The sequence below is a fragment of the Micromys minutus genome, assembly GCF_963924665.1.
Source record: "Micromys minutus genome assembly, chromosome: 8".
Taxonomy (NCBI): domain Eukaryota; kingdom Metazoa; phylum Chordata; class Mammalia; order Rodentia; family Muridae; genus Micromys; species Micromys minutus.
Genome location: NC_137977.1, coordinates 45079155 through 45104081, shown reverse-complemented (window position 1 = coordinate 45104081; position 24927 = coordinate 45079155). Strand labels below are relative to the sequence as shown.

General features: G+C 37.4%; 1 protein-coding gene and 1 pseudogene across 2 annotated transcripts in view; both read right to left on the bottom strand.

Moving 5' to 3' along the window:
* Nucleotides 1-24927, bottom strand: part of CHSY3 (chondroitin sulfate synthase 3) — a gene marked incomplete at both ends in the record, with an annotated part of 246891 nt that overhangs the window by 57938 nt on the left and 164026 nt on the right. The window lies entirely within an intron of this gene.
* On the bottom strand, nt 15271-17807 carry LOC308423615 (60 kDa heat shock protein, mitochondrial-like; annotated as a pseudogene). The gene is made up of 4 exons: nt 17517-17807; nt 16736-16887; nt 16224-16573; nt 15271-16165 (listed from the first exon to the last, which is right to left on the bottom strand). The product of its transcript is annotated as a 60 kDa heat shock protein, mitochondrial-like (transcript).

The window sequence follows — 24927 nt, the reverse complement described above, 5'->3', positions numbered from 1 at the left end:
TACAAGGCCAAATAGAGGAGCAGGGATTCAAGAAAAGATCTACAGAGACTGATTCACCTCGAGAACTACCCCATGTGCAGCCACCAAACCCAAACACTATTGCTGATGCCAAGAAGTGTTTACTGGCAGGAACCAGACATGGATGTCTCCTCAAAGGCTCTCCCAGAGTCAAACAGATACAGATGAGGATGCTTGCATGTAAACATCAGACTGAACATAGGCACACCAATGAAAATGCTAGAGAAAGGATTGAAATAGCTGAAAGATTTGCACCCTCATAGGAAGAACAACAGCATCATCTGCCAAGGCACTGAGGTGGAGAGGGTGATTGGGAGAGGGAGCACCTTCATGGAAACAAGTTGAGGGGGAAGAGGGAGGGGAGTGGAGGAGGGAGGGAATAACATTTGAAATGTAAATACAGAGAATATCCAATAAAATTTTTTAAAATCCTGTCAGGTCATCAATGACAGAAAGTTCTTTTCTTAGTGAAGATAATATTGTATATACATATAATATTGATTACACCTATTTATGGACATACACATTAGTCCCATATCATGACTATTAAAACTATTAATTTAATCTGCTCACATTTTTTGTTTCTATTCAGTTATTGATATAAGAATTAACATTGTAGTTTCATTGGCCATTATTTAAAGAAGTTCAATATTTACCCAATTATATTTAAAATGTGAGCATAATTTAATGCTAAGCAACTGTGTAGATATCTAACTTTAAAATTTGTAAGTGGTACAACAAAATGCCTTCCTCATTAAGTAGGATTTGAGAGTATAAAATGAAATATATAATAATCATGAAAATGATAAATTGATGATTTTTAAATTATAATTAGAATATATTAATTAAATATTTGGGGTTTTAAGAGGAAATTTATACTTGTAATAGCATAACTCCCATTATCTTAAATGAATCAACTTTGTAATATGTTTCTATACTAAAATTCATACAATTTGTTTTCAGAGAAGATTCTTCCCAAGCAACTGTGTCTTCTAATTCCTTTTAGATCATCATATAAAACAATGAAAAATATACTCATCTATTTTGAATTACTCATTTTTAAATAGAAATGAATTCACTATATAGCTATTATGTGTGTTTCAAGGAATGTTATCTCTGGACATGTGAACTAAAGAGAGTTAGTAATTAATATATATATATATTACATACATATTAATTCATATATATTAATATGTATGTGTGTGTGTGTATGCACACACGCCTGTTCACCTTTTGAAAATGGAATCTATGAGGTGAAGTTTTTCTCTATGTGATTTATGCTGCTGTCACCCACCTCCTTTATTCACTTTTAGGAAAAGAAAAGAATTCTTGGTTCTAACTAAAAACATTGTTTTGTGCTAAAGTTACATATTGTCAGTGAGGAGGTAATGATTTCAGTACAGACCTACTTCCTTGTTGGAGAAGTGCTGAAACTGTGTTCCACTGGGGTAATTTAAAGCCTATATATTTATAGAATCAAGAACTCCAATACTGCATAATCACAATAAAGCATCCCACACGCAGAGATAATCTTTAGAACAGAACAAAACATTGTTTGCCCATCATCACAGGAACACGTGTTACTTGAAACAGTTAACTCTCAAGTTGTCAATAAACAGCATGTTGCTGTTTCATGTAGGTAAAATTTATGTCATGAGTACATAAAAATTCATCACTGTCCAGTCTTTCTGGACTAAATGATAGTATAATAAGATGGGAGCCAAAGCAAAATGCTTTTATTCTTCTATTTTAACAGATGTCTGCAGTCTGGTGGTGACGGAGTAAAGACATTTATATGTTCACAGACTGCTGATTAAGGACTTGTAGAGATTTAGCAGCAGAAGGTCCATGTGCTAAAGCCACCCAGACTCAGGATGTGATCCAGAATTTACCTTTAGGGACAGGGCAGAAGATGAATCTCTCAGCTTTGCTTTTTCTTTATATTTTATATGGCCACATAACACCAATCTTCAGGACTGCTTAATAATGGGAAATAATGTTGCGAAATATTTGACACGGAATAGCACATAAAATAGAGGCCGAAATTGCAATAGTAATATTAAAGTGGTTACCTAAAAGTTAAAACTGAAAAAGGAAGAAAGCAAATCTCTGCATGGACCACATTGAATCAAGTTTGGAGTTTCTTTTCTTTTTAACTATGTGTAGGTAGGGGGATGTTACATGTCTGAGTGCAGGTAAGCTGAGAATCCATAAGAAGGTTATCCATTACCATGGAGTTAGAGTTAGCAATTGCAAGCTGCCTGAGAGTTCTGGGAACCGAACTGAATTCCTCTAGAAGTACTGTAGATGATTCTCTTAAGCACTGTGTTATCTTGAGCTCCTGTAGCACTTTGTCAAATACAAAAGTTGAAAATATAGATTCAGAATGCAAAATTACTGCTTGGTTCACATTACACTCTCGTATAACATTCATACATCAAGAAAAAAGAAGTCACTGCCTTTCATGGAATTCCACCATCTTTCATGACTTCTTGAAAGATGTTCCCTTGGCTGCATAGCCATATTCTCTGCAGTACCAGAGCAAGGTCCTTCCTGAAAGCCATCAGGGCCAGCTCCCAGTAGCTTAAACTCTTAAAGTGAATATAATCCAACATGGTCCTACAATCTGAGTTTATACTTCTCTTCTTGAATGATAAAGTTACACTTTTTATTTTCTATGTGTTCTGCTTTGCATAACTATATAGTACTGCTATTATCAAATTACAGGATCAAAAAGCCAAAAATAAAGCAGAACACTTTTTGGCCACCCAAGTTGTTTCCTACCAGGGCATAAAACCATGAAATCCTACATTTATGGGATGAATGTGAAATTCTTACTTTGTACACAGCTTTTAACTTCCAATTCCTGGCTTTGCTTTCTCTTGCACAACAAAATGAGAAGCTGATCTTATCATTATGGAAAAACATACAGAAAGGATTTACTCAGAAAGTACTGAATAATCCTATCTGTATAATTATGATTTTCTTGATTCTGTGTCAGTGTCCTAATGATATAAACACAAGTCCAACATGATGCAGAAGGACCAGAAGTGGGGTAGCAAAATGGTTTGCCACTGCTTAATAGCCACCATGCTTTTCTCAGTCTGGGAAACCAAGAAAAGCTGACCTTTCTTCCTCAGGTAAGGTTAATGAGCCCAGCAGGGGCTACTCAACAGGAAATCAGTGCACACATATTCATCAAATATCCACAGAGTGTTAAGAACTCAGCATTGATGAGACAGCCATACTAGACTCGTGATATGAAATCTGTTCTCAGCAACCTCAAAATGTCATTATTAATTAGACTAGAATTTGCCAAAAGAAAAAAAAAAAAAAGCAAGTATATAAAAGGCTTCACAAAATCTAAATTCAAGGTATTATAATGGTATCAGATTTGTCCCCAAATAAGATTTGTGAAGGAAGCAACATGGAGATGGAACGTTATATCCAAGTGAAAAAAATCACTTAATACCTGTACCTATTTTATTGGCTATGGAGTAGAAGAGGTAGCAGTCTTGGCATTACTTTAGACAATTATAAAAAATAAATTTCTAAAACATAGAAATGAAGCTTTCTGTCTATCCAAGGTCACAAGTCTCACCTCCCTGCAAGAGGCTCTTTCCAGGAGCAGAAGAGTGTTTGCATCCTTTGGTGTGGGGTTTCCCACCAGTGATTCAACAGATTGAACTCCAACAAGCCAGTTTCAAAGACACTTTTACAGCAGTGAGAAGATTTGGGCTCTCAATGGGTACTCACTTTTGACCTCAGTATTTTTACACTAATTCAATGTCAATTTAGGTCCATTATAGTTTCAGGAGTAAAAGTTTCATTTTTAGCTGAGCATTTACTTTCCAAAACCTTAACTATCTTTTGTTCTTTGGGAACAGAGGTAAAGGGAGAATGGACTGATATCCAGCACATTTATCTTTCACAAAAGTGTTTGCTGTGTTGAACTTTTACTGGTATTGATAACAAAATGCCAAAGGGACCTTAAAATAAGGAGAGTGACATAGAGCCAGGCTTAAAGATGATCATGATTGAAGAAGGAAATGGTGAAACATGGACACAGTTTCAAGGTGCTGAAAGCACAGACTAGATTTCTCACACTGGTTATGAAGACATCCAGTATCTTTTATCCTCAATGGGAACATTGTCATGAGGACTTAGCAGTAAACAAAGGGCAAGACTGAGAGAGAGAACACCTCTTTTGAAAGGCTGCCGTAGAGAATGCAAAGCTATTTCAGTCCAAAGACTGCCTTACCACCAGGACTTGACTAAAAACATCACTTAAGAACCATCCAGAAAATACCTCCTTCAGCTTTGTCACATGACTTTTGCATATCTTAGAAATGCCATTCTATGCCACTGCTCTTAGCTGCCTCTTCCTTATGCCGGCAGTCAATTTCCATTACAGAAACGATCCAGGTTACTAATGATCATATGCACCCTTGCCTCACACACATGCAAGTGTGTACATGGAAAAATACAGTCAAGTGCCTCACACACGTGCAAGTGTGTACTTGGAAAAAAATACAATCAGAAGCTCATATATCCTAACAGCTTTATTTGAATCACTGAGCGTTTTTCAGATAAAATTGAAAACAATGAATTTAGCATCCTAAACTGTTTCCTTTGTTGGGATTCTAAAGGAATGCTTTCAAAATGTGGCAATAGTTTTGTTAACATAGCAGCAGCCATATATAATTATTGTTATTTTAAAACTATGTGATGATTCTGCTTTGAAGGTTTTTCTTCAAATAAATTATTACTATTATTGAGTATGGGTATTTTCTCTGCACATATACCTTTGTAACACATGCATGGTTGCTACCTAAGAAAGACAAAAGAGGGCTTTAGATTCCCCTGGAGCAGGAGTTATAAGCAGTTGTGAGCTGCCATGTGGGTGTGGAACCAAATGCAGATCCTGGGAAAGGGCAGTCAGTGCTCTTAACTGCTGAGCTGTCTCTCCTGTTCCATTAGCTGTCTAATGACACATTTTTTCTTGCACTTTAAAGGGTAGAGGTCACACCTAGCAATTAAAAAAAGAAAAATGAAAGAAAAGCCCCAGCCAGTTGGAAGGATTCCAAATTAATTTTTTCCTCTTTCTACCACGCAGCCATTATTTATAAATGACCTAAAAGAGAACAACTTTAATGAAGCTTTCCTCACTGGAGATAATTTTTTCTTTAATTTTTGAACATTATAAATAGTCCAAAATGTACATCAGGTTGTCCAGAGGAAAAAAGGCTCTTTGGTTCTGGGAGTAACTTACACACAACCACCCTCTCAGTCTGAAGCCAACAGTGGGTGTTGTCTGCCTGCTACTGGAGGGCTGTCTCAATGCCTGTCTTTGAAATCAGACACAAATACTTGCTTCAAGAAGGTCTTATTAGAAAGCTTAGTGCTTTCTCTGTGCTAATTGCCTCAGGCTGTTGTGGGGTAAAAAGTCGCCCCTGTCTTTTTCCTAGAAAGGCTTCATGAGAAAACTTAAGCATCTTGGTCATTAAGAAGCAAAAAAAGAATCAGACATATTCACAGATTTGACAGGTTATATCACCTTTGTCCTGTCATATTGGTGTCTTAAAATAGTGTAACAATCATGGAGAGAAGAGGAAACAACCCGAAGAATAGCAAATTGGAGACTATGCACGTCTGTTGCAAACAGCCTGTCTGTGTACCTGTGCATGTGCGTGTATGTGTGTGTGTGTGTGTGTGTGTGGGTGTGTGTGTGTGTGTGTGTGTAGAGGTTCATTTGAGCACTAATTTGCTTGTTCACTTACTGCATGTGTGTATGGAGGTATCTACTCTATTAATTACTTTTTATATTTATTCATTTGCGTTTTCATAGATATATTGGCACATCTCAAAAATTTCAGAGCACAGGAGTAAGTGTATGAGTATGTGTGCATGTTGGGGGGAAGTTAGCTCATTCAGTTACATCCCCTCAGATAAAGAGTCTTTCCCCAAACAGCCTTCAGGAAAGATAAAGGCTGGCTTTCTGGTTGAACAGGTCTGCCCCCAGGCCCTAGGAGACCTGCCAGTGATCTGCCAGACAGGAAACCACAGGAGTGAATGTACTGCTCTTTACTTAATGATGAATTTCTCACAGCAGGATCCTTTGTTCCCAGACTCATCCATCTCAGCTCCATCACTTTCTCCAATTCTAACACGAGATAAGGAGTCTGGAGACATCCGTGGCTCAATCAATAACACTGTTTACCTCATCCCTTGTCCGTCACCACAGACAGAGTGCGTACTTTCTGTCATTTCTTTGAGGAGAGCAATGTGTTAAAATGATTTTAGATCTATCCCCCCCCCAAAAAAAAAAAAAAACTGCCTGAAATTCTTCAAAGTTAGCACAACCTTTAGGGTACACAAACTTCAAGTGATGGTTATTTAAGTAGTGATGTCCTCCTGGTATCTGTATTCAGTGAAGGCTGTGATTTTTATAATTCATTTTATCTTATTTTTAATTCAAGCTACAGGAAGCTCTGGGAGAAAGCAAAGAGAACTCCTCTAATGGACTTACTGTCTGCCTCTAAACTGTCAAAATTGTTTGCCTATGTAAAGTTGTTCAGAATTCTCTTCTGTCACTTTTGTCTTCATTTGGCATCTTTTCTCTAAATAAGCTAGATAAATCATCTCCAGTTCCTTACCACATATGAAATGGCTTTATCCTACCTTTCCTATGTCTACTTATTTATCTAGACACTATTTATTTATGCAGCCTGTATTGCATGTTGAGAGTACCACTTAGTTTTAGGTCCTGGCTGTTAAAGGTAGCTCAACAGCATTGCAAACTGGAAGCATTGACTAAGAATTAATATTTCAACATGTCTCCAAAGGCTGACTCATATGCACTGAGGCTGGGAAAAAGACATAGTCCCACCCCCAAGATCTACAAAGGCCATTAACAGAATAACTAATAACCACGGCTGCTCCCAAATAGAACAGATGGACATATTTTTTCCAAGATGACTGGACAAGTGGAGATTTTGTGCAAAGTAGAAAAAGGGACTCTCCCTTGTAAGCAGTTATATCTGAATGCCTGGATTAAAGAATACAGGAAACAACATCAGGACAATTTTGCAAATATTGGTACACGGTGTCAAAGAAATAGTCCTTCCCCCTACTCCTTCGTTCACCTCTTTTTCAACTCTCTAATTTTTCATTCCCCACCCCTGGAAACCTAAGTAGAATCTTATTACCTGTGTGTGTGTGTGTGTGTGTGTGTGTGTGTGTGTGTGTGTGTGTGTGTATGTGTATGTGTGTGGGCAAATATCCATTTTTTTCCTGAAATGTGACTGTGATAACAATTATTAAGAAACAATATATGGTTTAGAGTGGGGTAAAGGCACGTACCACTGTGTCTGATGACTTCAGTTCAACCTTTCCGACCCACATGATGAAATAAGAGAAGCAACTCTTTCAAGGTGTCCTGTGGCACTCTGGAAGCACATGCACACATGAGCATGCACACACACACACACACACACACACACACACACACACACACACATACATACACACAAGCACATACAAATAAGAGTGCTTCATATTTAAAAGAAAAAAATTAGGACTCTGGGGTACTGATAGGATCAAGGATCCCAAGACGCAAGCCTGAGAGAATCTGTTTAAATTCAAAGGTGAGGGTTGAAAGCAGACTGCTATGAAACACAGCCAGTGATAGATATGAGGTCTCAGGGACAGTGACGCAGGGATGATATGGAGGTGGCATGGAGGTTTCTTCCTGAGGCCAGAAGTTCCACAAAGGCATTTCATGTAGGAATGGCTATTTAGTAATTATTCATACAAAGGAAGCATTTAGATCATTGGTTGCCAAGCCTCCTAATGCCGGGACCTTATAATACAGTTCCGCATGTTCTCGTGACCCCCAACCATAAAATTGTGTCATTGTTACTTCATAACTGTAACTATACTACTGTTAGGAATCATAAAGTAGATCTCTGTGCTTTCCTAGGGTTTTATGCAAACCCTGTGAAAGGGTCAGTAAACTCCAAATGGGGTCATGACCCACAGGTTGAGGACATCTGGATTAGATGTTCGGTGAGGTCCAATTTTAAGATTTAGGTCTGCTTACAAGCAAAGACGGTTTGGATCAGTGGTTTAGAAACTTCTAAACTGAATAAATATAGCACCAGAGGCTGCAGTAGTCTACCTTGACCTGGCACATCCTGGGTTCTAGAAGAGGAACACGTTTTAAAAACACACATTGAAAACTCAGCTTTGCTATCTGAACAATGAGAAGCCCTTTTTCGGGAGGTTCCCAGTTGATATATCAGTTTCCTTGGTGGATTCAGGACTGCCTTTGTTCTTAACAAGTACTTATTTTTTTAGTGTGTTCTCTTTCATCCTAAGACAGTTTTAAGGTGGAAAATAGTCTTTATCCTGTCCTAGGGACATTTAATGACATGTTTAGGTCGCCACTGCACTTGTCATGTGGTTTCCCTTTCCTTATGTTCACATGAAGTATAAAAAGGGACCTGAAAGATGGGTTGCTACTGTAGACTTGACTACCAACATAGCTTAAAACCAATGCACAACACAATTCTTATTTTGAGAAATCATGTAGAATTACTTTAGCAAAACCCTTTTCAGTGTGACTTAGGACAGAAACCATTGCCTCCTTTCAAAGAAAAGTAATGCTTCTTCATTTTAAACTTACATGGAAGCAAAGGGAAGTTATGCTAAAGTGAAAAATGACTACTGAACAATAATATACCCTTTATCTATCTCATGTTCCATTCATTCACTGCAGATAGTCTAGTAGCCTCAGGTCAGTGTTGATGTTGTTATTAGCATATGTTGTGATTGATCCCAATGGCCAAGCTGATTGTATTCAGAGTAATCATGGTCACTGAAAACAAAAAATAAAAAACAAAAAAAAATCTTGGCAAATTGTCTAGATAATTCTAACCTTAACTGAAGACACTGAAAATGCTTTGACCTACATGGCTTGAAATCAAAGCTACAGTTTCATTTCTAATGATCAGAAGTTTGTAGAATTACAGCAGTGGCTCTCAGACTGCCAAGAAAAATGATCTGGAAGCATCAATATTAGGCAGATGTCTATTCCACTTCATACTGAGTAGCTTGTTAGAGATCAAGCTACTTTGTTAGAATTTTTGGTAATAGAGTTAGGAATACATTCTTATAAGATTTTGCAATCACAAAAAAATATGGATGGAAGAGTCAAGACTTTGCTTATTACATGCCAAGATAGGCTGTCTATAAAAGAAACAACCAGCTAAAATTGCTGCTGGAAAGGAGATTTGGGACATCAGTGTTTTCAGTAAAAGCAGACAGGGGAAAGGTTCTCCATTGGGAATTAGAAACACAGGCTTGGATTCCTAGCAGGCAATGAGATCTTAAAAGGACCTCTTGAGTTGCAAGCCTTCCTTCTCAATGTTCCTCTGTCACCACCATCTAACCATCTCATGGTCCCTTAGAGACTGCCGGCCTGTGCTCCTCCTCTGCATCCTTGCACACACACTTGTAATCACTTTCCCACTGTTAACAGTACCTTGTGTCTCACCCTCAGCCTCAGTTTCCACACACATCTGGCTAAGATACATGTTTCTTGGTGCTTCCTCACACCACTGTGGTAAATTTCTAAATTTTCTTCAATACATGTTCATCCAGCTTCACATGAGTCACAAAGGCTGATAAAAACTAAGACAGTTTACAATAATTATGATGGTTTTTCTTTTCTTATCTATCCCTTAAACACTGCCTAGGCCTTTCATCCTGAAATGATGCCAGGCTTCCATACAGGTAGCAATACATAGTCAACACGTCCATTTATTTTAGCACAATAACACATTAAATCTCAGATAATTTATTCTAAATTAGAGAGGTGATTTTTTTCCCATCAGGCAAGAAAGCTAAGTTGCTTAGAATTCTGCTGACTGAGGCTTTCAAAGTCTAGCTCATTTTGCCTTAGAGAGGCCTGTCATGTCTTCTAGCCTTCACTTCTTGTGCTGGCTTGGGCCACCACAGGAAATCTATGAAGTAGCCAGCTGTCCATTTCAAGAGGTGATCAACTAAAGAAATCAAAAAGAATCAGTCTTGTTTGCATCAATCAATTGCCCACTGAGATAGAATGATTCTTCACAGCCAGTATATCGACTATTGCATAAACAAGAAAAGCACAGAGCTATTAAGCTTCTTGTTCATACCGCTGAAGTTATAGAACGAATACTGCACATACATCTTCCCACTGTTTGATGCATTTGAATACATATAGATATAAAATAATATCAGATAACATGCTTTAGAGTGTGGAGAGTGTATTCTAATTTTGAATATGGTGTTTGTAGCCTCATCAAGTCAGAAAGAGAATGTTACATACTCCATCTTTGTGCCATTTGTGTGAATTCTAATTTAATGGCCAATTAAAGGCTTGGCAGTAGAAATCTCCAATTTAATGTCAGACTTGTTCTTACACTTGGGTCAAGTGCCTTAAAACTTCCGAGAAGGACTTTCCAAAAATAATTCTAGGAGATAAATAAGGGAAATCATTAGAGAAATTCTGGAGAAGAAAGGAATCTTGATAGAACTGGAAAGCACCCAGTCAACCAAATATGAGAAGCTCTAGATCACACTGAGGGGAAAAGAATCACCTTTGAGCTATTAAGGAAAAAGCTGACAGAAGGCTCTGCCAGATGCTTCAGGGAGGATAGGACATGCTAGCATTCCTTAGGCTGTCCAAAGAAGAGCCAAGAATGACATCATGGAAAGAGTGGTTCTGACACTAGTGTCACGCTGTCCTGCACTAAGCACACACCAAGTGTTATTTTGCCCTAAAGTTCTTGATCTTGTTTCCTGCAGCCTGAATTACACAGGAGGGCTGGTAACAGGAAGGGAAATGAAAACAAGGACAGTAACCCATGGTGGACATTCAGTCTTTAAATTAGTAAAGTCTAAACGGAGCCTTGCAAGAGTAGGTAACAGGAATAGAGAAGGTGACTGGGCTTGTTGGGCAAACAAGTAGGAAAAGAACAGCACGGTAAGTGGTCAAATTATGGACCAGAGATCCAAACTGTAGTCATCTAGTGACATAAGATGTTAAGAGGAATGTTACATAGTGTTGAAAGTGCAGGAAACACTATTGGCATTGTGGGAAAAATGCAATATCTTTTAGGAACCTTGTCTGATATACTATTGTAGTCGGGAATATATATTACAATTAGAACAACAAACCTTAATTATGTTCAGAAGATAAGTATGTGCTTCATGTTTCTGGAAATAAATAAAGCAAAGCAGAAATAAAACATTCAAATTTTGTTCTAGAAATAGGTTTGAGGTTTTAGACAAAAACAATCTATAATTTCGCCTATTGTAATCTTTCATTTTCTTAAAAAATATGTATTTACTGTATGTGTGTGTGTTTTCATGTGTGTATGTGTTCATGTGTGTTCATATCATGGAAGCCTATGAGAAAGAAAAAGGACATTTTTGTGGAACTGGCTCTCTCCTTTCATGGGTTATGGTAATTGTACTCAGGTCATCAGTTTGAAAGGCAAGCACCTAAACATACAGGTAATGAGCCATCTCCTAATGTAATATGTCACCTTGTTGGGTAAGACTGATAATTAGAAACAAAATCCACCATTTTAATATTACTTTAAATAATTTTCTACGTTTTGCAGGCATAGTTGTAATAATACTGTAAAAACAAGGTGGAGTTCTTTATGAGAGCTTGAAAATGTCTCAGCTCATGAGGTTGAAGGAGTAGGATTATAAATTTGGGGGCAACTGGGCTACTTAGCAAGACTGTGTCTTATTTATGTATTCATTTATCTATCTATCTATTTATGTATTTATTATGAGTACACAGATGTTCTCAGACACACCAGAAGAGGGCATCAGATCTCATTACAGATGGTTGTGAACCACCATGTGGTTGCTGGAATTTCAACTCAGGATCGCTGGAAGAGCAGCCAGTGCTCTTAACTACTTAGTCATTTCTCCAGCCCGCAAGACTATGTCTTAAGACCATATTTTAGTCTCCTAGTGGAAGACCAAAATAGTGTAAATGCATTAATCTCACCTAAGTTTTAAATTCATATTTCATTGTTCCCTTAAACACATTTCTATAATTTTCTGGTGTAGTTTTAATTACATTGGATTCAAAATGTAGAACTCATTATTTGGGCTTTAATATATTTCACTAATTTAGGATAATGTATGTAACAATAATAACTACATTTAGAGAAGCTGTCATTAGAGGTTTCAATCCTACAACCAAAAAAAAAAAAAAAAAAAAAAGTGCTTGTTCAATCGTTTTTATGTAAATGATTTACTGCAGCAAAAAAAAAAAAAAAAAAAAAAAAAAAAAAAAAAAATATAAACAAAACTCATGTCTCACAAAGTGATTCAGCATAAAACACACAGAGAAAGATCATTTCCCATGCCCAAACACATAGTGTAATACTTGTGGTGGCACCAGTAATATGAGGGTATAATCTGAAATGCTACACTTACAATTTTTATTGATTCAAGGGATAGAGAGAGAGGCCTGTGTTTCTTTCCTGCTTTCTAGCAATAGTTTCAAACAGGGACATGATTTTGACATGATAGAGGCTTCATATGTATCCACTGTAAAAAACAAGGTAACAGTCCTGGCCTGCAAAATCACTCTAGTTGCTTGGGCTCCCTCCTTTGTCTCTCTGACTGTTCCTGGGAGGTACAGGACTTAAGGCTCAGCTAGAGACTAGTCCACATAGGCATGTAATGCAGGAGGAATGATTTGCTCACATTTTGGAATCCTAATCTGCCAAGGTTTGTATTGAAGATGTAGATGCTTCTTAAGTTCCAGGCCATTGTATTATTGTCTTATTTAATTCCAAGTTATTTACTTTACAAAGAAATCCTGTTGACTAAATTTAAAATGTTATTTCAATATATCTATTTTACTTCTCAGTTTAAATAATTATTGTTATTTATTCTAAAGGACACCACAAAACACAAAGACTAACATTCAACATCCTATAGATGCTGGAGCACTTGTGTTTAATCAGGATGTAGGAACAATCTGAACTTGAGGCAAAAATAAGTTAGGACATTATGTTTGATTTAACTAATTTTTTATTGGATATTTTCTGTATTTACATTCCAAATGTAATCCCCTCCCCCACCAACTCCTGTCCCCCCTTCACCTTCCATGCTTCCATGAAGGTGCTCCCTCTCCCAATCACCCTCTCCACCCCAATGCCTTGGCGTTCCCCTACACTGTGAAATCACACCTTCACTGGATCAAAGGCCCCTTCTTCCATTGATGCCAGACACTGCTATCCTTCGCTGCATATTCAACTGGAGCCATGGGTCTCTCAATTTACCTAATTTTTCAGCTTTAGATGTACTGTATGAATTATATATGATTTCATCATAAGTTATCTCCTGTTATGAACACCATCTGATATTATACACCATGTTTTTATACAAAATTCTCCAGTTTAAAATGATGTGAGGTTTTTAATAGCATGATTCATGATTTCAGAATTTTAAATATACCTCTTATCCCAATACAGCTGCAGAAGGACTAATACTACTAGCTTAAAATACTACTTATAATTACCTCTATGTATTAGCTACAAATGGTTCCATGATAGTAATTATCTGCATTATATTGGTAACTACTGTGTGATTTACCCAAAGGAAAAGAGAATGAGGATAAATTAACAAAGGGGAAAAGGGAATTTCTATTGGGGTTTTATTTGAAAAAGTGATTGTGCTATCTTTGAGATCTCATTCTTTCATTTTTCTTCTTACAGGTCTTTACACCCATGTTCTTCAATTCCCCTCAAGAACACAACAGCAACTGGTTCAGTTTACACAGGAACAGTTGTGTTAAATCATCATCTCAACTCCTGTAGTAGCAGTTTCATGAAGTTTGCAATAGTGCATCCTCACTTACAGAAATTTGAGCCACTTTCCTCCAGCAGAGCTGAGCCTCAGAATCTCTGCCAAGCCATTGAGTCCCCAGATGTGGTCCTTGAATTGGCTATATCTACTTCCTGATACAGAGATGTGTTGGAATATCCCAGAAGCCCACAGTACACCTAGCAGCTTCTTAACATTTTCTTGCAGTTCATCTAAAAGGGAATGCTCAAGAGAGTGATTTTCCTGTAAGTTCAGTAATGACCTTCCACTTCTAATGGAAGGTTCTCATGTGGAAATACAGGATTTTAGACCCACGGACTCCTAGCGCTTCAGAAATTTATGGTAGGGTCTGAGGATTTGCATTTCCAAGTCTTCTGGTCTGAACATACCAGTGAGCTATAGTTGAGCCAACTATTAAATATGCTTCTTGATACCTAGTGATTCCATGCATGTGTTCATTAAAAAAATGTTTGAAATAAATTGTATGCTATATTTTACCTACCACAGCGTCATTGTGTATGTGGTATCTGTTAGCATTTTTCCAGATAGCTGAAAAATATTCCCATAATGCATGGGGTCCTGAACATGGTAGAGTATTGGTTTCACCTGGTAGCTAAAAATTACTAGTTTCTTCATTTTGGTATGATCTAGCCAGAAGTTAAAGTACTTCAGATGCTATCTAAACAATTCACTGGGAACTATTAGCTTCACCTATGAATAGACAAATGCTTCCGGGATAAAATGATCATACATGGGATCTTTTGTTATACAACACAAGAAATTATTAATAAAAAAAAATTGCTTCTGGCATATAGAGATTTTTAAACACTTGAGATGATTGTTAAATGTGTTCACAAACTTTGCAACAGCTGGATCTTGACATATCAGATACTATGGAACAACCATCACCTCCTATATTAAGGCTATTAAAATGTACATTTCTCAGTCATTCAGTATAGTATAGTACATTACAGTATAGTATAGTATAGTATAGCACAGTGTATGCAAAAGAAATTTCAAATCACTGGCTGCTTTAAAAGGTAACTCTTCAAGTCTGGTTATGCTGTTAAAAATACAGTATGACATACTTTGATTATTGAGGATTTTTTCAGGGCTGTACAAATGTTTTTATTCAAAAATACAAGATAAATTATCTGTAGGCATGGACAATAGCAAAAGTAAACCATTATATATTGTCAAAAGACACCAGTAACTGATGGTTACAGTGATCAGCCAGCCTTCTCTTCAGTCATTTTCTTCAGGTGACTTCTCTGAAGTTATCAGTGATGAACCTGCCTTGAGCTTCTTGTCACAGTTCATTATCAGGGCAAAGCACTATTCTGGGACTTAGAACATGTTACCTCCCATACCCCCTCCCGTTCCCTCCATTGCACCCATTCCAGGGTCCTTCTCTTACTTATGAATTTATGTCACGACAGCTTCAGTTGTAGTTAGCAAGGAGGCCACCCCAGCAGCATCCAGTAAAGCAGTTCTTACAACCTTGGTTGGATCAATGATTCCCTTTTCCACCATGTTCACAAAATCTTTAAGCATGATGTCATAACCAACTTCTGAGGAACTCTGCAGAATTGTCTCAACTATCATTCTTAGCAATCATCATTGCAGGGATTTTAAGTGCTCTTTTAATAATTGAAAATAATTGTACCTATTTTCTGGTCTTTATTAGCAGGCTTTAATGAATCCAAGGCTGGGATGCACTGAAGCAGAGCGCAGCCCTCTCCTAGAACAATGCCTTCTTCAACAGCTGCTTTTGAAGCACTGAGAGCATTTGTAACTCTATCTTTCTTCTCATTCACTTCACCATCACTTGTCCCTCCAACTTTCAACACAGCTACTCCATCTGAAAATTTAGCAAGTTGCTTGTCCAGCTTTTCCTTCTCATATTCACTAGTTGTGATGTCTAGCTGCTCAGTCATTTCTTGAATGTTTTTCAATGTGAGAGCTTTGTCACCTTTTCCTTTAAAAAGTATGACATTATCTTTGCTGACAAGGACCTCTACAACTATTCCTAAGTCATGAGCTTGAACATCTCCAGATTTAGAATCAACCCCTCTTTTCCAAACACTGCACCACCAGTAGCAATAGCTATATTTTTAAGCTGGTTCTTTCTATTGTCCCCAAACCCTGGAGCTTCAACTGCTACAACCTGAAGATCAACTTTTAGTCTGTTCAAAACCAGTGGGCTCAGAGCTTCTCCATCAACATCTTCAGGGATTATGACCTGGGCTTAATCCTTATTGGAATTATTAATTATTAATCCTTCATAATGAAGACCTTATGAAGGGCTTTTAATGAGCATTGGCAATTTCAAGAGCAGGTACAATGGACTGAATGCTAGTAATTTTCTTTTCACTCAATAAAACATAGGCATCTTGGAGTTCACATTTTTGACCTTTTGATGTTTGAAAAAATACGGGGAAATATATCCTCTATCAGACTTCATGCCTTCAATAATTTCAAGCTCATCATCCAGAGATTTTTCATCTTTCACTGTGACGACACCCTTTCTTCCAACGAAAATCATTGCATCAGAAATTATTTTCCCAATGTCTTTGTCTCCATTTGCAGAAAGTATAGCCACCGGAGTAATTTATTCAGGGATTATTACAGGTTTAGATTGTTTCTTTTTCTTTTTTTAATTGAACAAATTTTTTTAAAAAACAAAGATAAATGTACAGATTTTAAGCATTTTGCATAAAGGTATATGAATACATTTTTGTCAGTACTTGGTTTTCTTAAAGGTTTGATAGTGTGCATTAAGATCTTACTAGTTACAATGAGCATTAAATACATGTACAAAAGCCAACATTACATTCCTCTGAATTTCTACTAGATTAGCTCCTTTGCTGATCTTTTCAAAGTCCTCTTTGGCAATAGATTATGCCAGAACAGTGGCAGTGGTGGTGACATCCCAGACTCTTTGTGTTATTGGAACAAGTTTAGCTCTGATATTTTGTATTTATCCTTTAAATCATCTGTGACTCCTGATTTCTTTTTTAGGATTTCTACCACTAGGGTTGTCTCTTTTAGTGTTTTCTTTATTGTGTCCATTTCCATTTTAAATTCCTTCTTTCATTCCTTCATCTCTTGGTTCTGTTTTCTTCTAGTTCTTTGAGTGTTTTTCTTGTTTCTTCTTTAAAAGCTTCTAATTCTTTATGCTTTTCTTCCTGTTCTTGTTTAAGGATCTCTATCATCATCTTGAGGTAGGATTTCGGGTCTGAGTCTTCTTTTTCTGGAGTGTTGGGCATTCTGCTGTTTGTTGTGATGGGAGAGCTGGGTTCTAGTGTTGCCTGGTTGTTTTGGTTCCCCTGGGGTAAGTTCTTTGGCTTTCCTCTTGCCATATTGTTGTCAGTAATTGGTTCTCGCCTTTCCCTTGTACCTGGCCTGTGTCCTGGATATCGGCTGCTCCTGGTGATGGATGATCAGAGCGCCTGTTGTGCACCCAAAAGCCGCTGGCTGGGAACAGAGGGCCCAATGCCGGGTTCCTGGGTCCCTGGATCAAGTCGGGCAGGGGCACACTTTCCGCGCGCTCGCGCTCCACAGAGATCTCTCTGCCCCTGTCTAGTCGGAACCCATTCTCACCAGGCCTGTGTCTCTCTTATCCTTTAAATCAATTGACTTTTCAACAGCGACCCCATCTTTTGTTACTTCGGGACTTCTCCAGCTCTGTTCAACAATCACTGTTCTTCCCTTGGCCCCATTGTAAAAGCTACAGCATTGGCTAAAAGGTTTACACCTTGAAGAATCAAGGCTCAAGCATCTGCACCAAATTTTACATCTTTGTCATAGGCCTGAATGAGATGAGAAGCCAGTTCCCAGGACACTGGTCTCATCTGGTGAAGGACTGCGGATAGTTGAAGCATTTCTGTGGGACAGCGGTAGGAGATGGCGAGGCAGGCCATCTGCAGCGACTGAGGGACCCAGAAACTGATCATTGAGGATTTAATATTGTTAGTTTCCCTCCCTGTAGGCCCGTGACTATGTGGATTTGTGCTTTAACGAATCACATATGTGAAGGACTCAGGCCATGGGGCTTGGAAAGATACCCGAGCTTACAAGAATGAATAAAGCTCGCTCACAGAGCAACACATATTTTTATACCAGCACAAATCAGTTTCTCAATGTTTAAAAACATGGAAATTTGTATACAAATAATAGTCTCCATGTAAGGGATTCCATCCCAGTGGAAGCTGAAAGAGTGAGTCTAGAACATGTGTCCAGTTTCCAGGGAGAGCAGAATTGCTCAGACCTCTTCCTCTTCCTCACCTCAGAATCCTGGAAAAATTTGAAAATTATTCTTACTGAAGACACTATATAAAACATTTAAATGTTTTTTTATACATACTGCACATTTTATATAAGATTAACATGCCTCCATATTGATGAAGTACAAAGAAGTCCATAGCATAGCAGTGACAACCTATTTTACATTCACCAACCTGGGGCAGGAAAAGTGTATGTCATAAGCAGTTTTACATATAAAACCACTGATGACATATGCTTCTCTGCCCTGGATATAGGTATCTCAACATGAAGTCAATGTGCCTTTCAACTAAGTTGAGATCAACACATATTCAAATATCTACCCATTATGAAGATCATCTCCTAAAGTCTGCAAGCAGATCTTATACCTGAGTTTTATTTACTATCATTATAAAAGCCTCTAGGCAAAAGGAAAGCCACAGTTTCCATGGTGGTTTCTGTGGGTTCACCTTTGGGGAATGTTAGAACATCCTTCTTGGGAAACACATGTGTACTAAAAGCAGAAGCTATCCTTAGCTGCTCCTCTGTGTACTACCGTGGACATAACAGGAGACGAAGTTAACCAGATAGGATTTGTTGTTCTTGATAATGTTTTGTAGGCTATCTGCTCATCTTCTACACTTCTTTTAGTAGAGAAGAAACAAAACTTTAATCAAGTTTGTATCAAGATATTAAGTGAAACATACTGACATATATATAAAAAGCCCATTAAGTCATAACTTATATTAAAAAATCACTGTGATTCCCATAGTGGAAAATACTCTTTCCCCACTGGTAAAAAAAAAAAAAAAAAAAAAAAATGATATTTCCTTTCCTATTTCTTTTCATCTCTCCTCCATCCTCCCTTCTTTCTTTAAAAAAAGACTTACATTAATTAAATTGTGTTTGCATGTGTGCATGTCTATGTCAATGTGCATGTGTGTGTGTATGCATGTGTGTGTGTTTGTGTGTGTAGGAGCACAGAATACATATTTGAAGGTTGAAGGGAAAACGCATTTAAAATTGGTCATCTCCATGCATTATGTGGATTATAATATGAGACTTAGTGTCTTTACCAGTTGAGCCATCTCTCCAACCACTCTTCTTAGTTTACCATGTAGTGCAGGCTGGCCTCGAACGCATCATAATTGTTCCGCCTTATTTTCATATGCTCTAGGATTCCAGGCCTGTGTCATCCCAGCTGGTGGCACATTTCTCTTTCTTAGAGTCATCACATGTTGCTTGGGATCTCTATTTCCACTACTGATGTATCTTGTCTCTCATACTTTGGAAAGGATGGTCCTACAAGCGTGTCCAGACTTCCCCTTTCTACATCATCCCTGCTCCTTACCTAATACCCAACCTCCAGCACATGCTGCAGTATTTCCAAGTCACCCGTGGTTTGAAAAGCACCATGGTATCATTAAGTGCAATGGTGCAAGACTCTTAGCCAGAAGAAAACCTAACTCTGAGTAAACACACAGCACATCTCACACTCACTTTTCAAATTCCCAACTAGTATTTTTTAATGAACCTTTGTAAAAAGTTTTACATAGAACATATGTATGTTTTAAAAATGTTTCTCTCTTTAGAATATGAAAATATGTCCTTTACAAAGAAGCAATTTACAAATAAATTTATATAAAATAGATCTTATGTTCCCCATTAATGAGGAAAAATAAGGCTACTGAAATTTGGAATTTGAGGGGACTAACCTGCCTTTGACGTTTACAAGTGTGCATTTGTGATAAAGTTCCTGATGTCCCTCATGGTTGGATCTAGATTCCAAAGCATTGTTTAATTTTCTCTTTCTTAAAACACTTTTGTTGAAAACGCTTTAACTTGTCAAGAAATTACATTCTCAAAAGTCCTCCGTATTACTTTCAATAAGAGATCACCCCCTAGTGGAAATGCAGTACATACTAGGGTGTTTGAGTGCCCTGCTGAAAGAAGTTTAATGGAGTTCTATGTTTATGTTCCAAAATAATGTTTATGTCTCAAAGCAAACAAGGAAAGGGTTTTATAAGCAAAGGAATTTTAAGGTACAGTGAATTTGTGTACTTGAAAAAAATATTAATGATTAGCATTCCTTGGACTTAATACCTAATTCCTTAAGAACCTTTTAAAATTTCATTTTTAAAACATAATACACCAATTAGGGTAGAATATAAAATATATACATGGTAGATTTAATCTTGTTTTTGCCCAAACATCTTGAGAGTGTAAGACATAATAGTGAGACCCATCCTTTGGATTCTTCGGGTCTATAGGGACAATAAATTTAAAAACTATGAAATATTTGCCTCATACTGATTAAATGCTCTATGCCAGGTCTATTCTTGGTGCTTAAAATGTTATTACACTAATAATATAAGTATACTAATTGCTGCATTATCTCTCCATGAATCCACTTTCAAGTTAATAATATGTATATGAATGTCCTAACAAAAGCCTAAATAGTGAGCTTTCAAAATTTAGTAAAATTTTCATCACGTTCACAAGGCAAAGAATAAATTCAACCAAGCTTTACATTGATGTAACAATTCTACATAAATATAATGCACATGATTATTATCATATATATTTAAGAATGTTTCATAGACTAGATTAATTGATCAATGCATTTTCTACCTTGATTGTAAATGTTGCTACTGAAAATAAAACATTAAAGTTAGAATTTATTTGAATCAGAAATCACTACTTAAAAGATAAGTGAAAATTGTGTATGTCTTATAGAGATCTGGACTTACCCATAAGAGGCATGATATAATACAATGCCCACAGAAGTGTAGCTATGTAAGCCATGAATACAGAATGTGATTTATAAAGGTTCTATAAAATTATGATTAGAGATTCTGGAGTGCCCATAGTATTTACAGAAAACTTCAAACATATTAATCATAGATATAATAGCTGGGCAGTATTCCATTGTATACCACACTTATTTTCCAACAAGAAGCCACAACTTTATTAGTGATAGAAACAGTACAAATTTTAAACCAAGCTATAGTTTCACTTTTCAAACACCAAAGCAAGGATGGAAGCAGGTGTGTCCCTGCTGTCAAATTGTCACATTGTCAATTCATATTTATGATATTGTTACTGTTGGTTTTGAGGGTTCTGACTGCCTTTACTATTGACCTATTTGCTTGTGACCTGAACAATTCTATGTCCTCAACTTCCACACCCCTTTCATCGACCTCTGCCTCCTCACTCTCTTGTACAGATGGAGTCTGAGTATTTTCCTGAATGTTTGAAACAGCTTCATCTTGAACTTTGCATTTCTCAGCAGCTGCTACTTGTGCTTGCTGAAACAAATCTTCAATCTTGGCTTTCCCCAAAACTATGTAGGTATCTGAAGCTGGGCTTTGTAAACATCTGGCAAATACATTTTTTTCTTTATCCATTCTTCAGTTAAGGGACATAGAGATAAAAGGTAGATGAAAGGAAGAGCCTGGATGGAAGAGAGGAGGGTTAGGGGAGCAGAGGTGGTGAATCAAGTGTAGAAAGAACAGGAAAGAGAGAACAGAAATTGATGAAGGGGCATCTCTAGGATGTGCCTCAGATGTGAGGGAGAAGACCTAAGGTGCTATGGTGGTAACTCGGCTGCAGATACTAGCTATGGGGATATAGATTCTAAATTGCACACTTCCTGTACCCAGCCAGGACTCTCGGAGAAGTAATAAGGATAGCAACCCACCCACAACCTTTGGCCTGCCTACAAGATGTGCAGGGACAAAGATAGAGCAAAGACAGAGGGAGTGCTGGACCAATGACTGGCCCAAACTGAGAGACCTATGCCATGGGCAAGATCCATTCTCTAATACTATTAATGATACTCTACAATGCTTACAGACAGGAGCATAGCATAACTGCTCTCCAAGAGGATCCACCCAGCAGCCAATGGAAACAGATGCAGAGACCCATAGGCAAACATTAGATAGAGCTCAGGGAGTTCTGTGGAAGAGTAAAGAAGAACCGAGGGACGAGAAGAGGACAGGGTCTCTACAGAAAGACCAACAGAGTCAACTAACCTGGACTATTGGGGCTCCCAGAGACTGAACCACCAACCAATACGTGGGCTAGATGAAAGCCCTTTGCTCATATGTCTCAGAAGTGTAGCCTAGTTTTCATGTAGGGTCCCCAAACCTGAAGCATAGGCTGTTCATGAATTTGTTGCCTGCCTGTGGATTTTGTTCCCTTAGCTGGGTCACCTGGTCTGGCCACAGAGGGAGAGGATATGCCTATTCTTTAGTAACTTAATGTACCTGGTGGAGGGATACTTCATAGAGGACAAGGGAAGGGGAAGTTCGGGGAAGATGTGTGTGGAGGGGGGGCTTGGAGGAGAAAGGAAGCTAATATTGGGATTTAAAGTAAATAAATACATTTAAAAAATAACAATCCTTGCTCCATCTGTATTACATTAATATCTGAGTACAACAAGAACTTCAAAAGAGCATCTGAAAGTTCATTATAGATTATAAGTAATTACAAACGGTCAGTTGTCATTAGGTTTATAGTTAAATGGTGACAAGTTTTGATAATAAGAATGATTTTCCTTATGATATGCCAAAAGACCCTATCAGCCGTTTGGAATACTGGCTTGTAGTGAAAGTACACAATAACTTGGCTATTCTTCACCTGGCAAAGCAAAATCAGGTATAAGCAGAGTAGTCGACTGATTTTTGAAACAGTAGTTAGAGGCACAGAAGACAGTGGTGCCTTGTACTTGGTAAGCAGAACACTGGCAACTAGAGCTAATTACCACACTGACCTGACTTGACTGACTAAATATCATTAGACGTTGTGCTATATTTATTTCAGCAATTTTGACTTCTTAGTTTATTATGATTTATTGTCTCTATGGCAAAGCAAAATTCAACCATAAACAGTACTATAGAGGATTGAAGTTAGGAGCTGTCTAAGCTAATAACACATTTTAAAAAGCAGTGTGTGTGTGTGTGTGTGTGTGTGTGTGTGTGTGTGTGTGTGTGTGTGTGTGTAAAGCTGAAGGAAAACAACTCATTTTCGATTTTATATTAATATCAGGATAACTTTCATAAGTAGCAGTATATCATCCCTCTATGGAATGTTTAATTGCTATAAAAGAACACCAAGTAACTCTCCTTCATTTTGAAATATACAATATTCATTTTACTGAACCAGGAGGAGCAGTGAGTTACAATTGTTAACATTAGGTTTTAGAACATTGTGAAGAGGTCAGAAGAGTTTACCCTTTATATCATATTGAGTGGCAGAACTACTTCAGATCTGATTAATATTTGCAAAGAAATACTAGAATCAAAGCCATTATCCAGAGCCTACAAGTTATGCAAGTGACACTCATGTTTCCTTAGTCATCACAATGTCAACTAAAATCCATCATCAGTTTACGAAATAAAACTATATTAATAACACAAGTTACTAATATTTTAATAAAGTCTCAAATCCTTCAATAAACTGGGCATTAAACCAGAATTAGATCTTTATGTAGACAGACTGATAATTATTGTTATTCAACACTAACTTTTCGAAGGATGACCACGGTATTAATAAATAAAATTTAAGAATATGAGACATAGGTAGAATGGAATTTTAGGTAGTCAAAATAAAAATGAAAGCATGATATTTCCACTCATATTGACTTAGCTGCATTTTATTCTGGTAACTGAACAAAGCAAGAACTAGAAAAAAATAAATACTGCATGTTTTCTCCACATATGAAGTTAACCTTCAAATTAGGTGTGTGTGTGTGTGTGTGTGTGTGTGTGTGTGTGTGTGTGTGTGTTGTCATTTTTCAGTCTGGTTATATATTTATATATGTATGTATATAGGTCACAAAATTATTAAAAGGATGAGAGACAAGGATGCAGTGTTACCATAGTAGGAAATAGACAGGCTGAAATATAACTGTGGGAAGACAGGAACCATCTGGAGGTTATGAGCAAGGAGGGGTAGTGAGAGAGAAGAATGGGTAAAAAGAAAGGGGAGAAACCAGAACTAACACAATAACCCTGTGTCACCATGCACACAGGCCAGGAGCTTTTTTAATAGGTCTGGTCCTCAAGTGTCCTTGCCCATTTAGTAATAAAGATTGTACACAATGCAGATAGGGGTAGCTATTATAGAGCAGTAGCTACAGAGATCATAAATCTATGTTTATTCATAGGCAAACTCTACCAGTGAGTCATAGACCTGTGAATGTTTAAATAGATGGCATGAAGTCATACCAAGGACAGGTGAAATTGTGCTCCATTCCTGCCAACCGTTTCCCACGTCTATGCCACTTTGCTTTCTGTCATAAGGCTTGATCATAGACCAGTCTCAAACAGTGTTCATCATGGCTAGCAATTTGGAGAATGTAAATCAAACTAAATTTGAGATTTTATCTTACCCCAGTCAGAATGGTAAAGATCAACAAAATAACTGATAACATGGGCAGAAGGGATGTGAAGGAAATAGAACCCTCACTCTGTGGTGGGATTGCAAATTGGTGCAGCCGCTCTGCAAATCAGTGTAGCAAAAATCTCAAAAAGTTAAATATAAATATTCCTCACGTCCTAGCTGTACGATACTTTGGCATATGCCCAAAGGACTCTACATCTCCTCCCCAGTCATGTTTCTTGACACCCTGTTTACAGTAGCTAGAAAATCCGAGCAACTTAAATGTTCTTCAACTGACATCACCAAGAAATAATGCCTTCGAATATATTCTTCAGAATACTATTAAGCTATGACAGA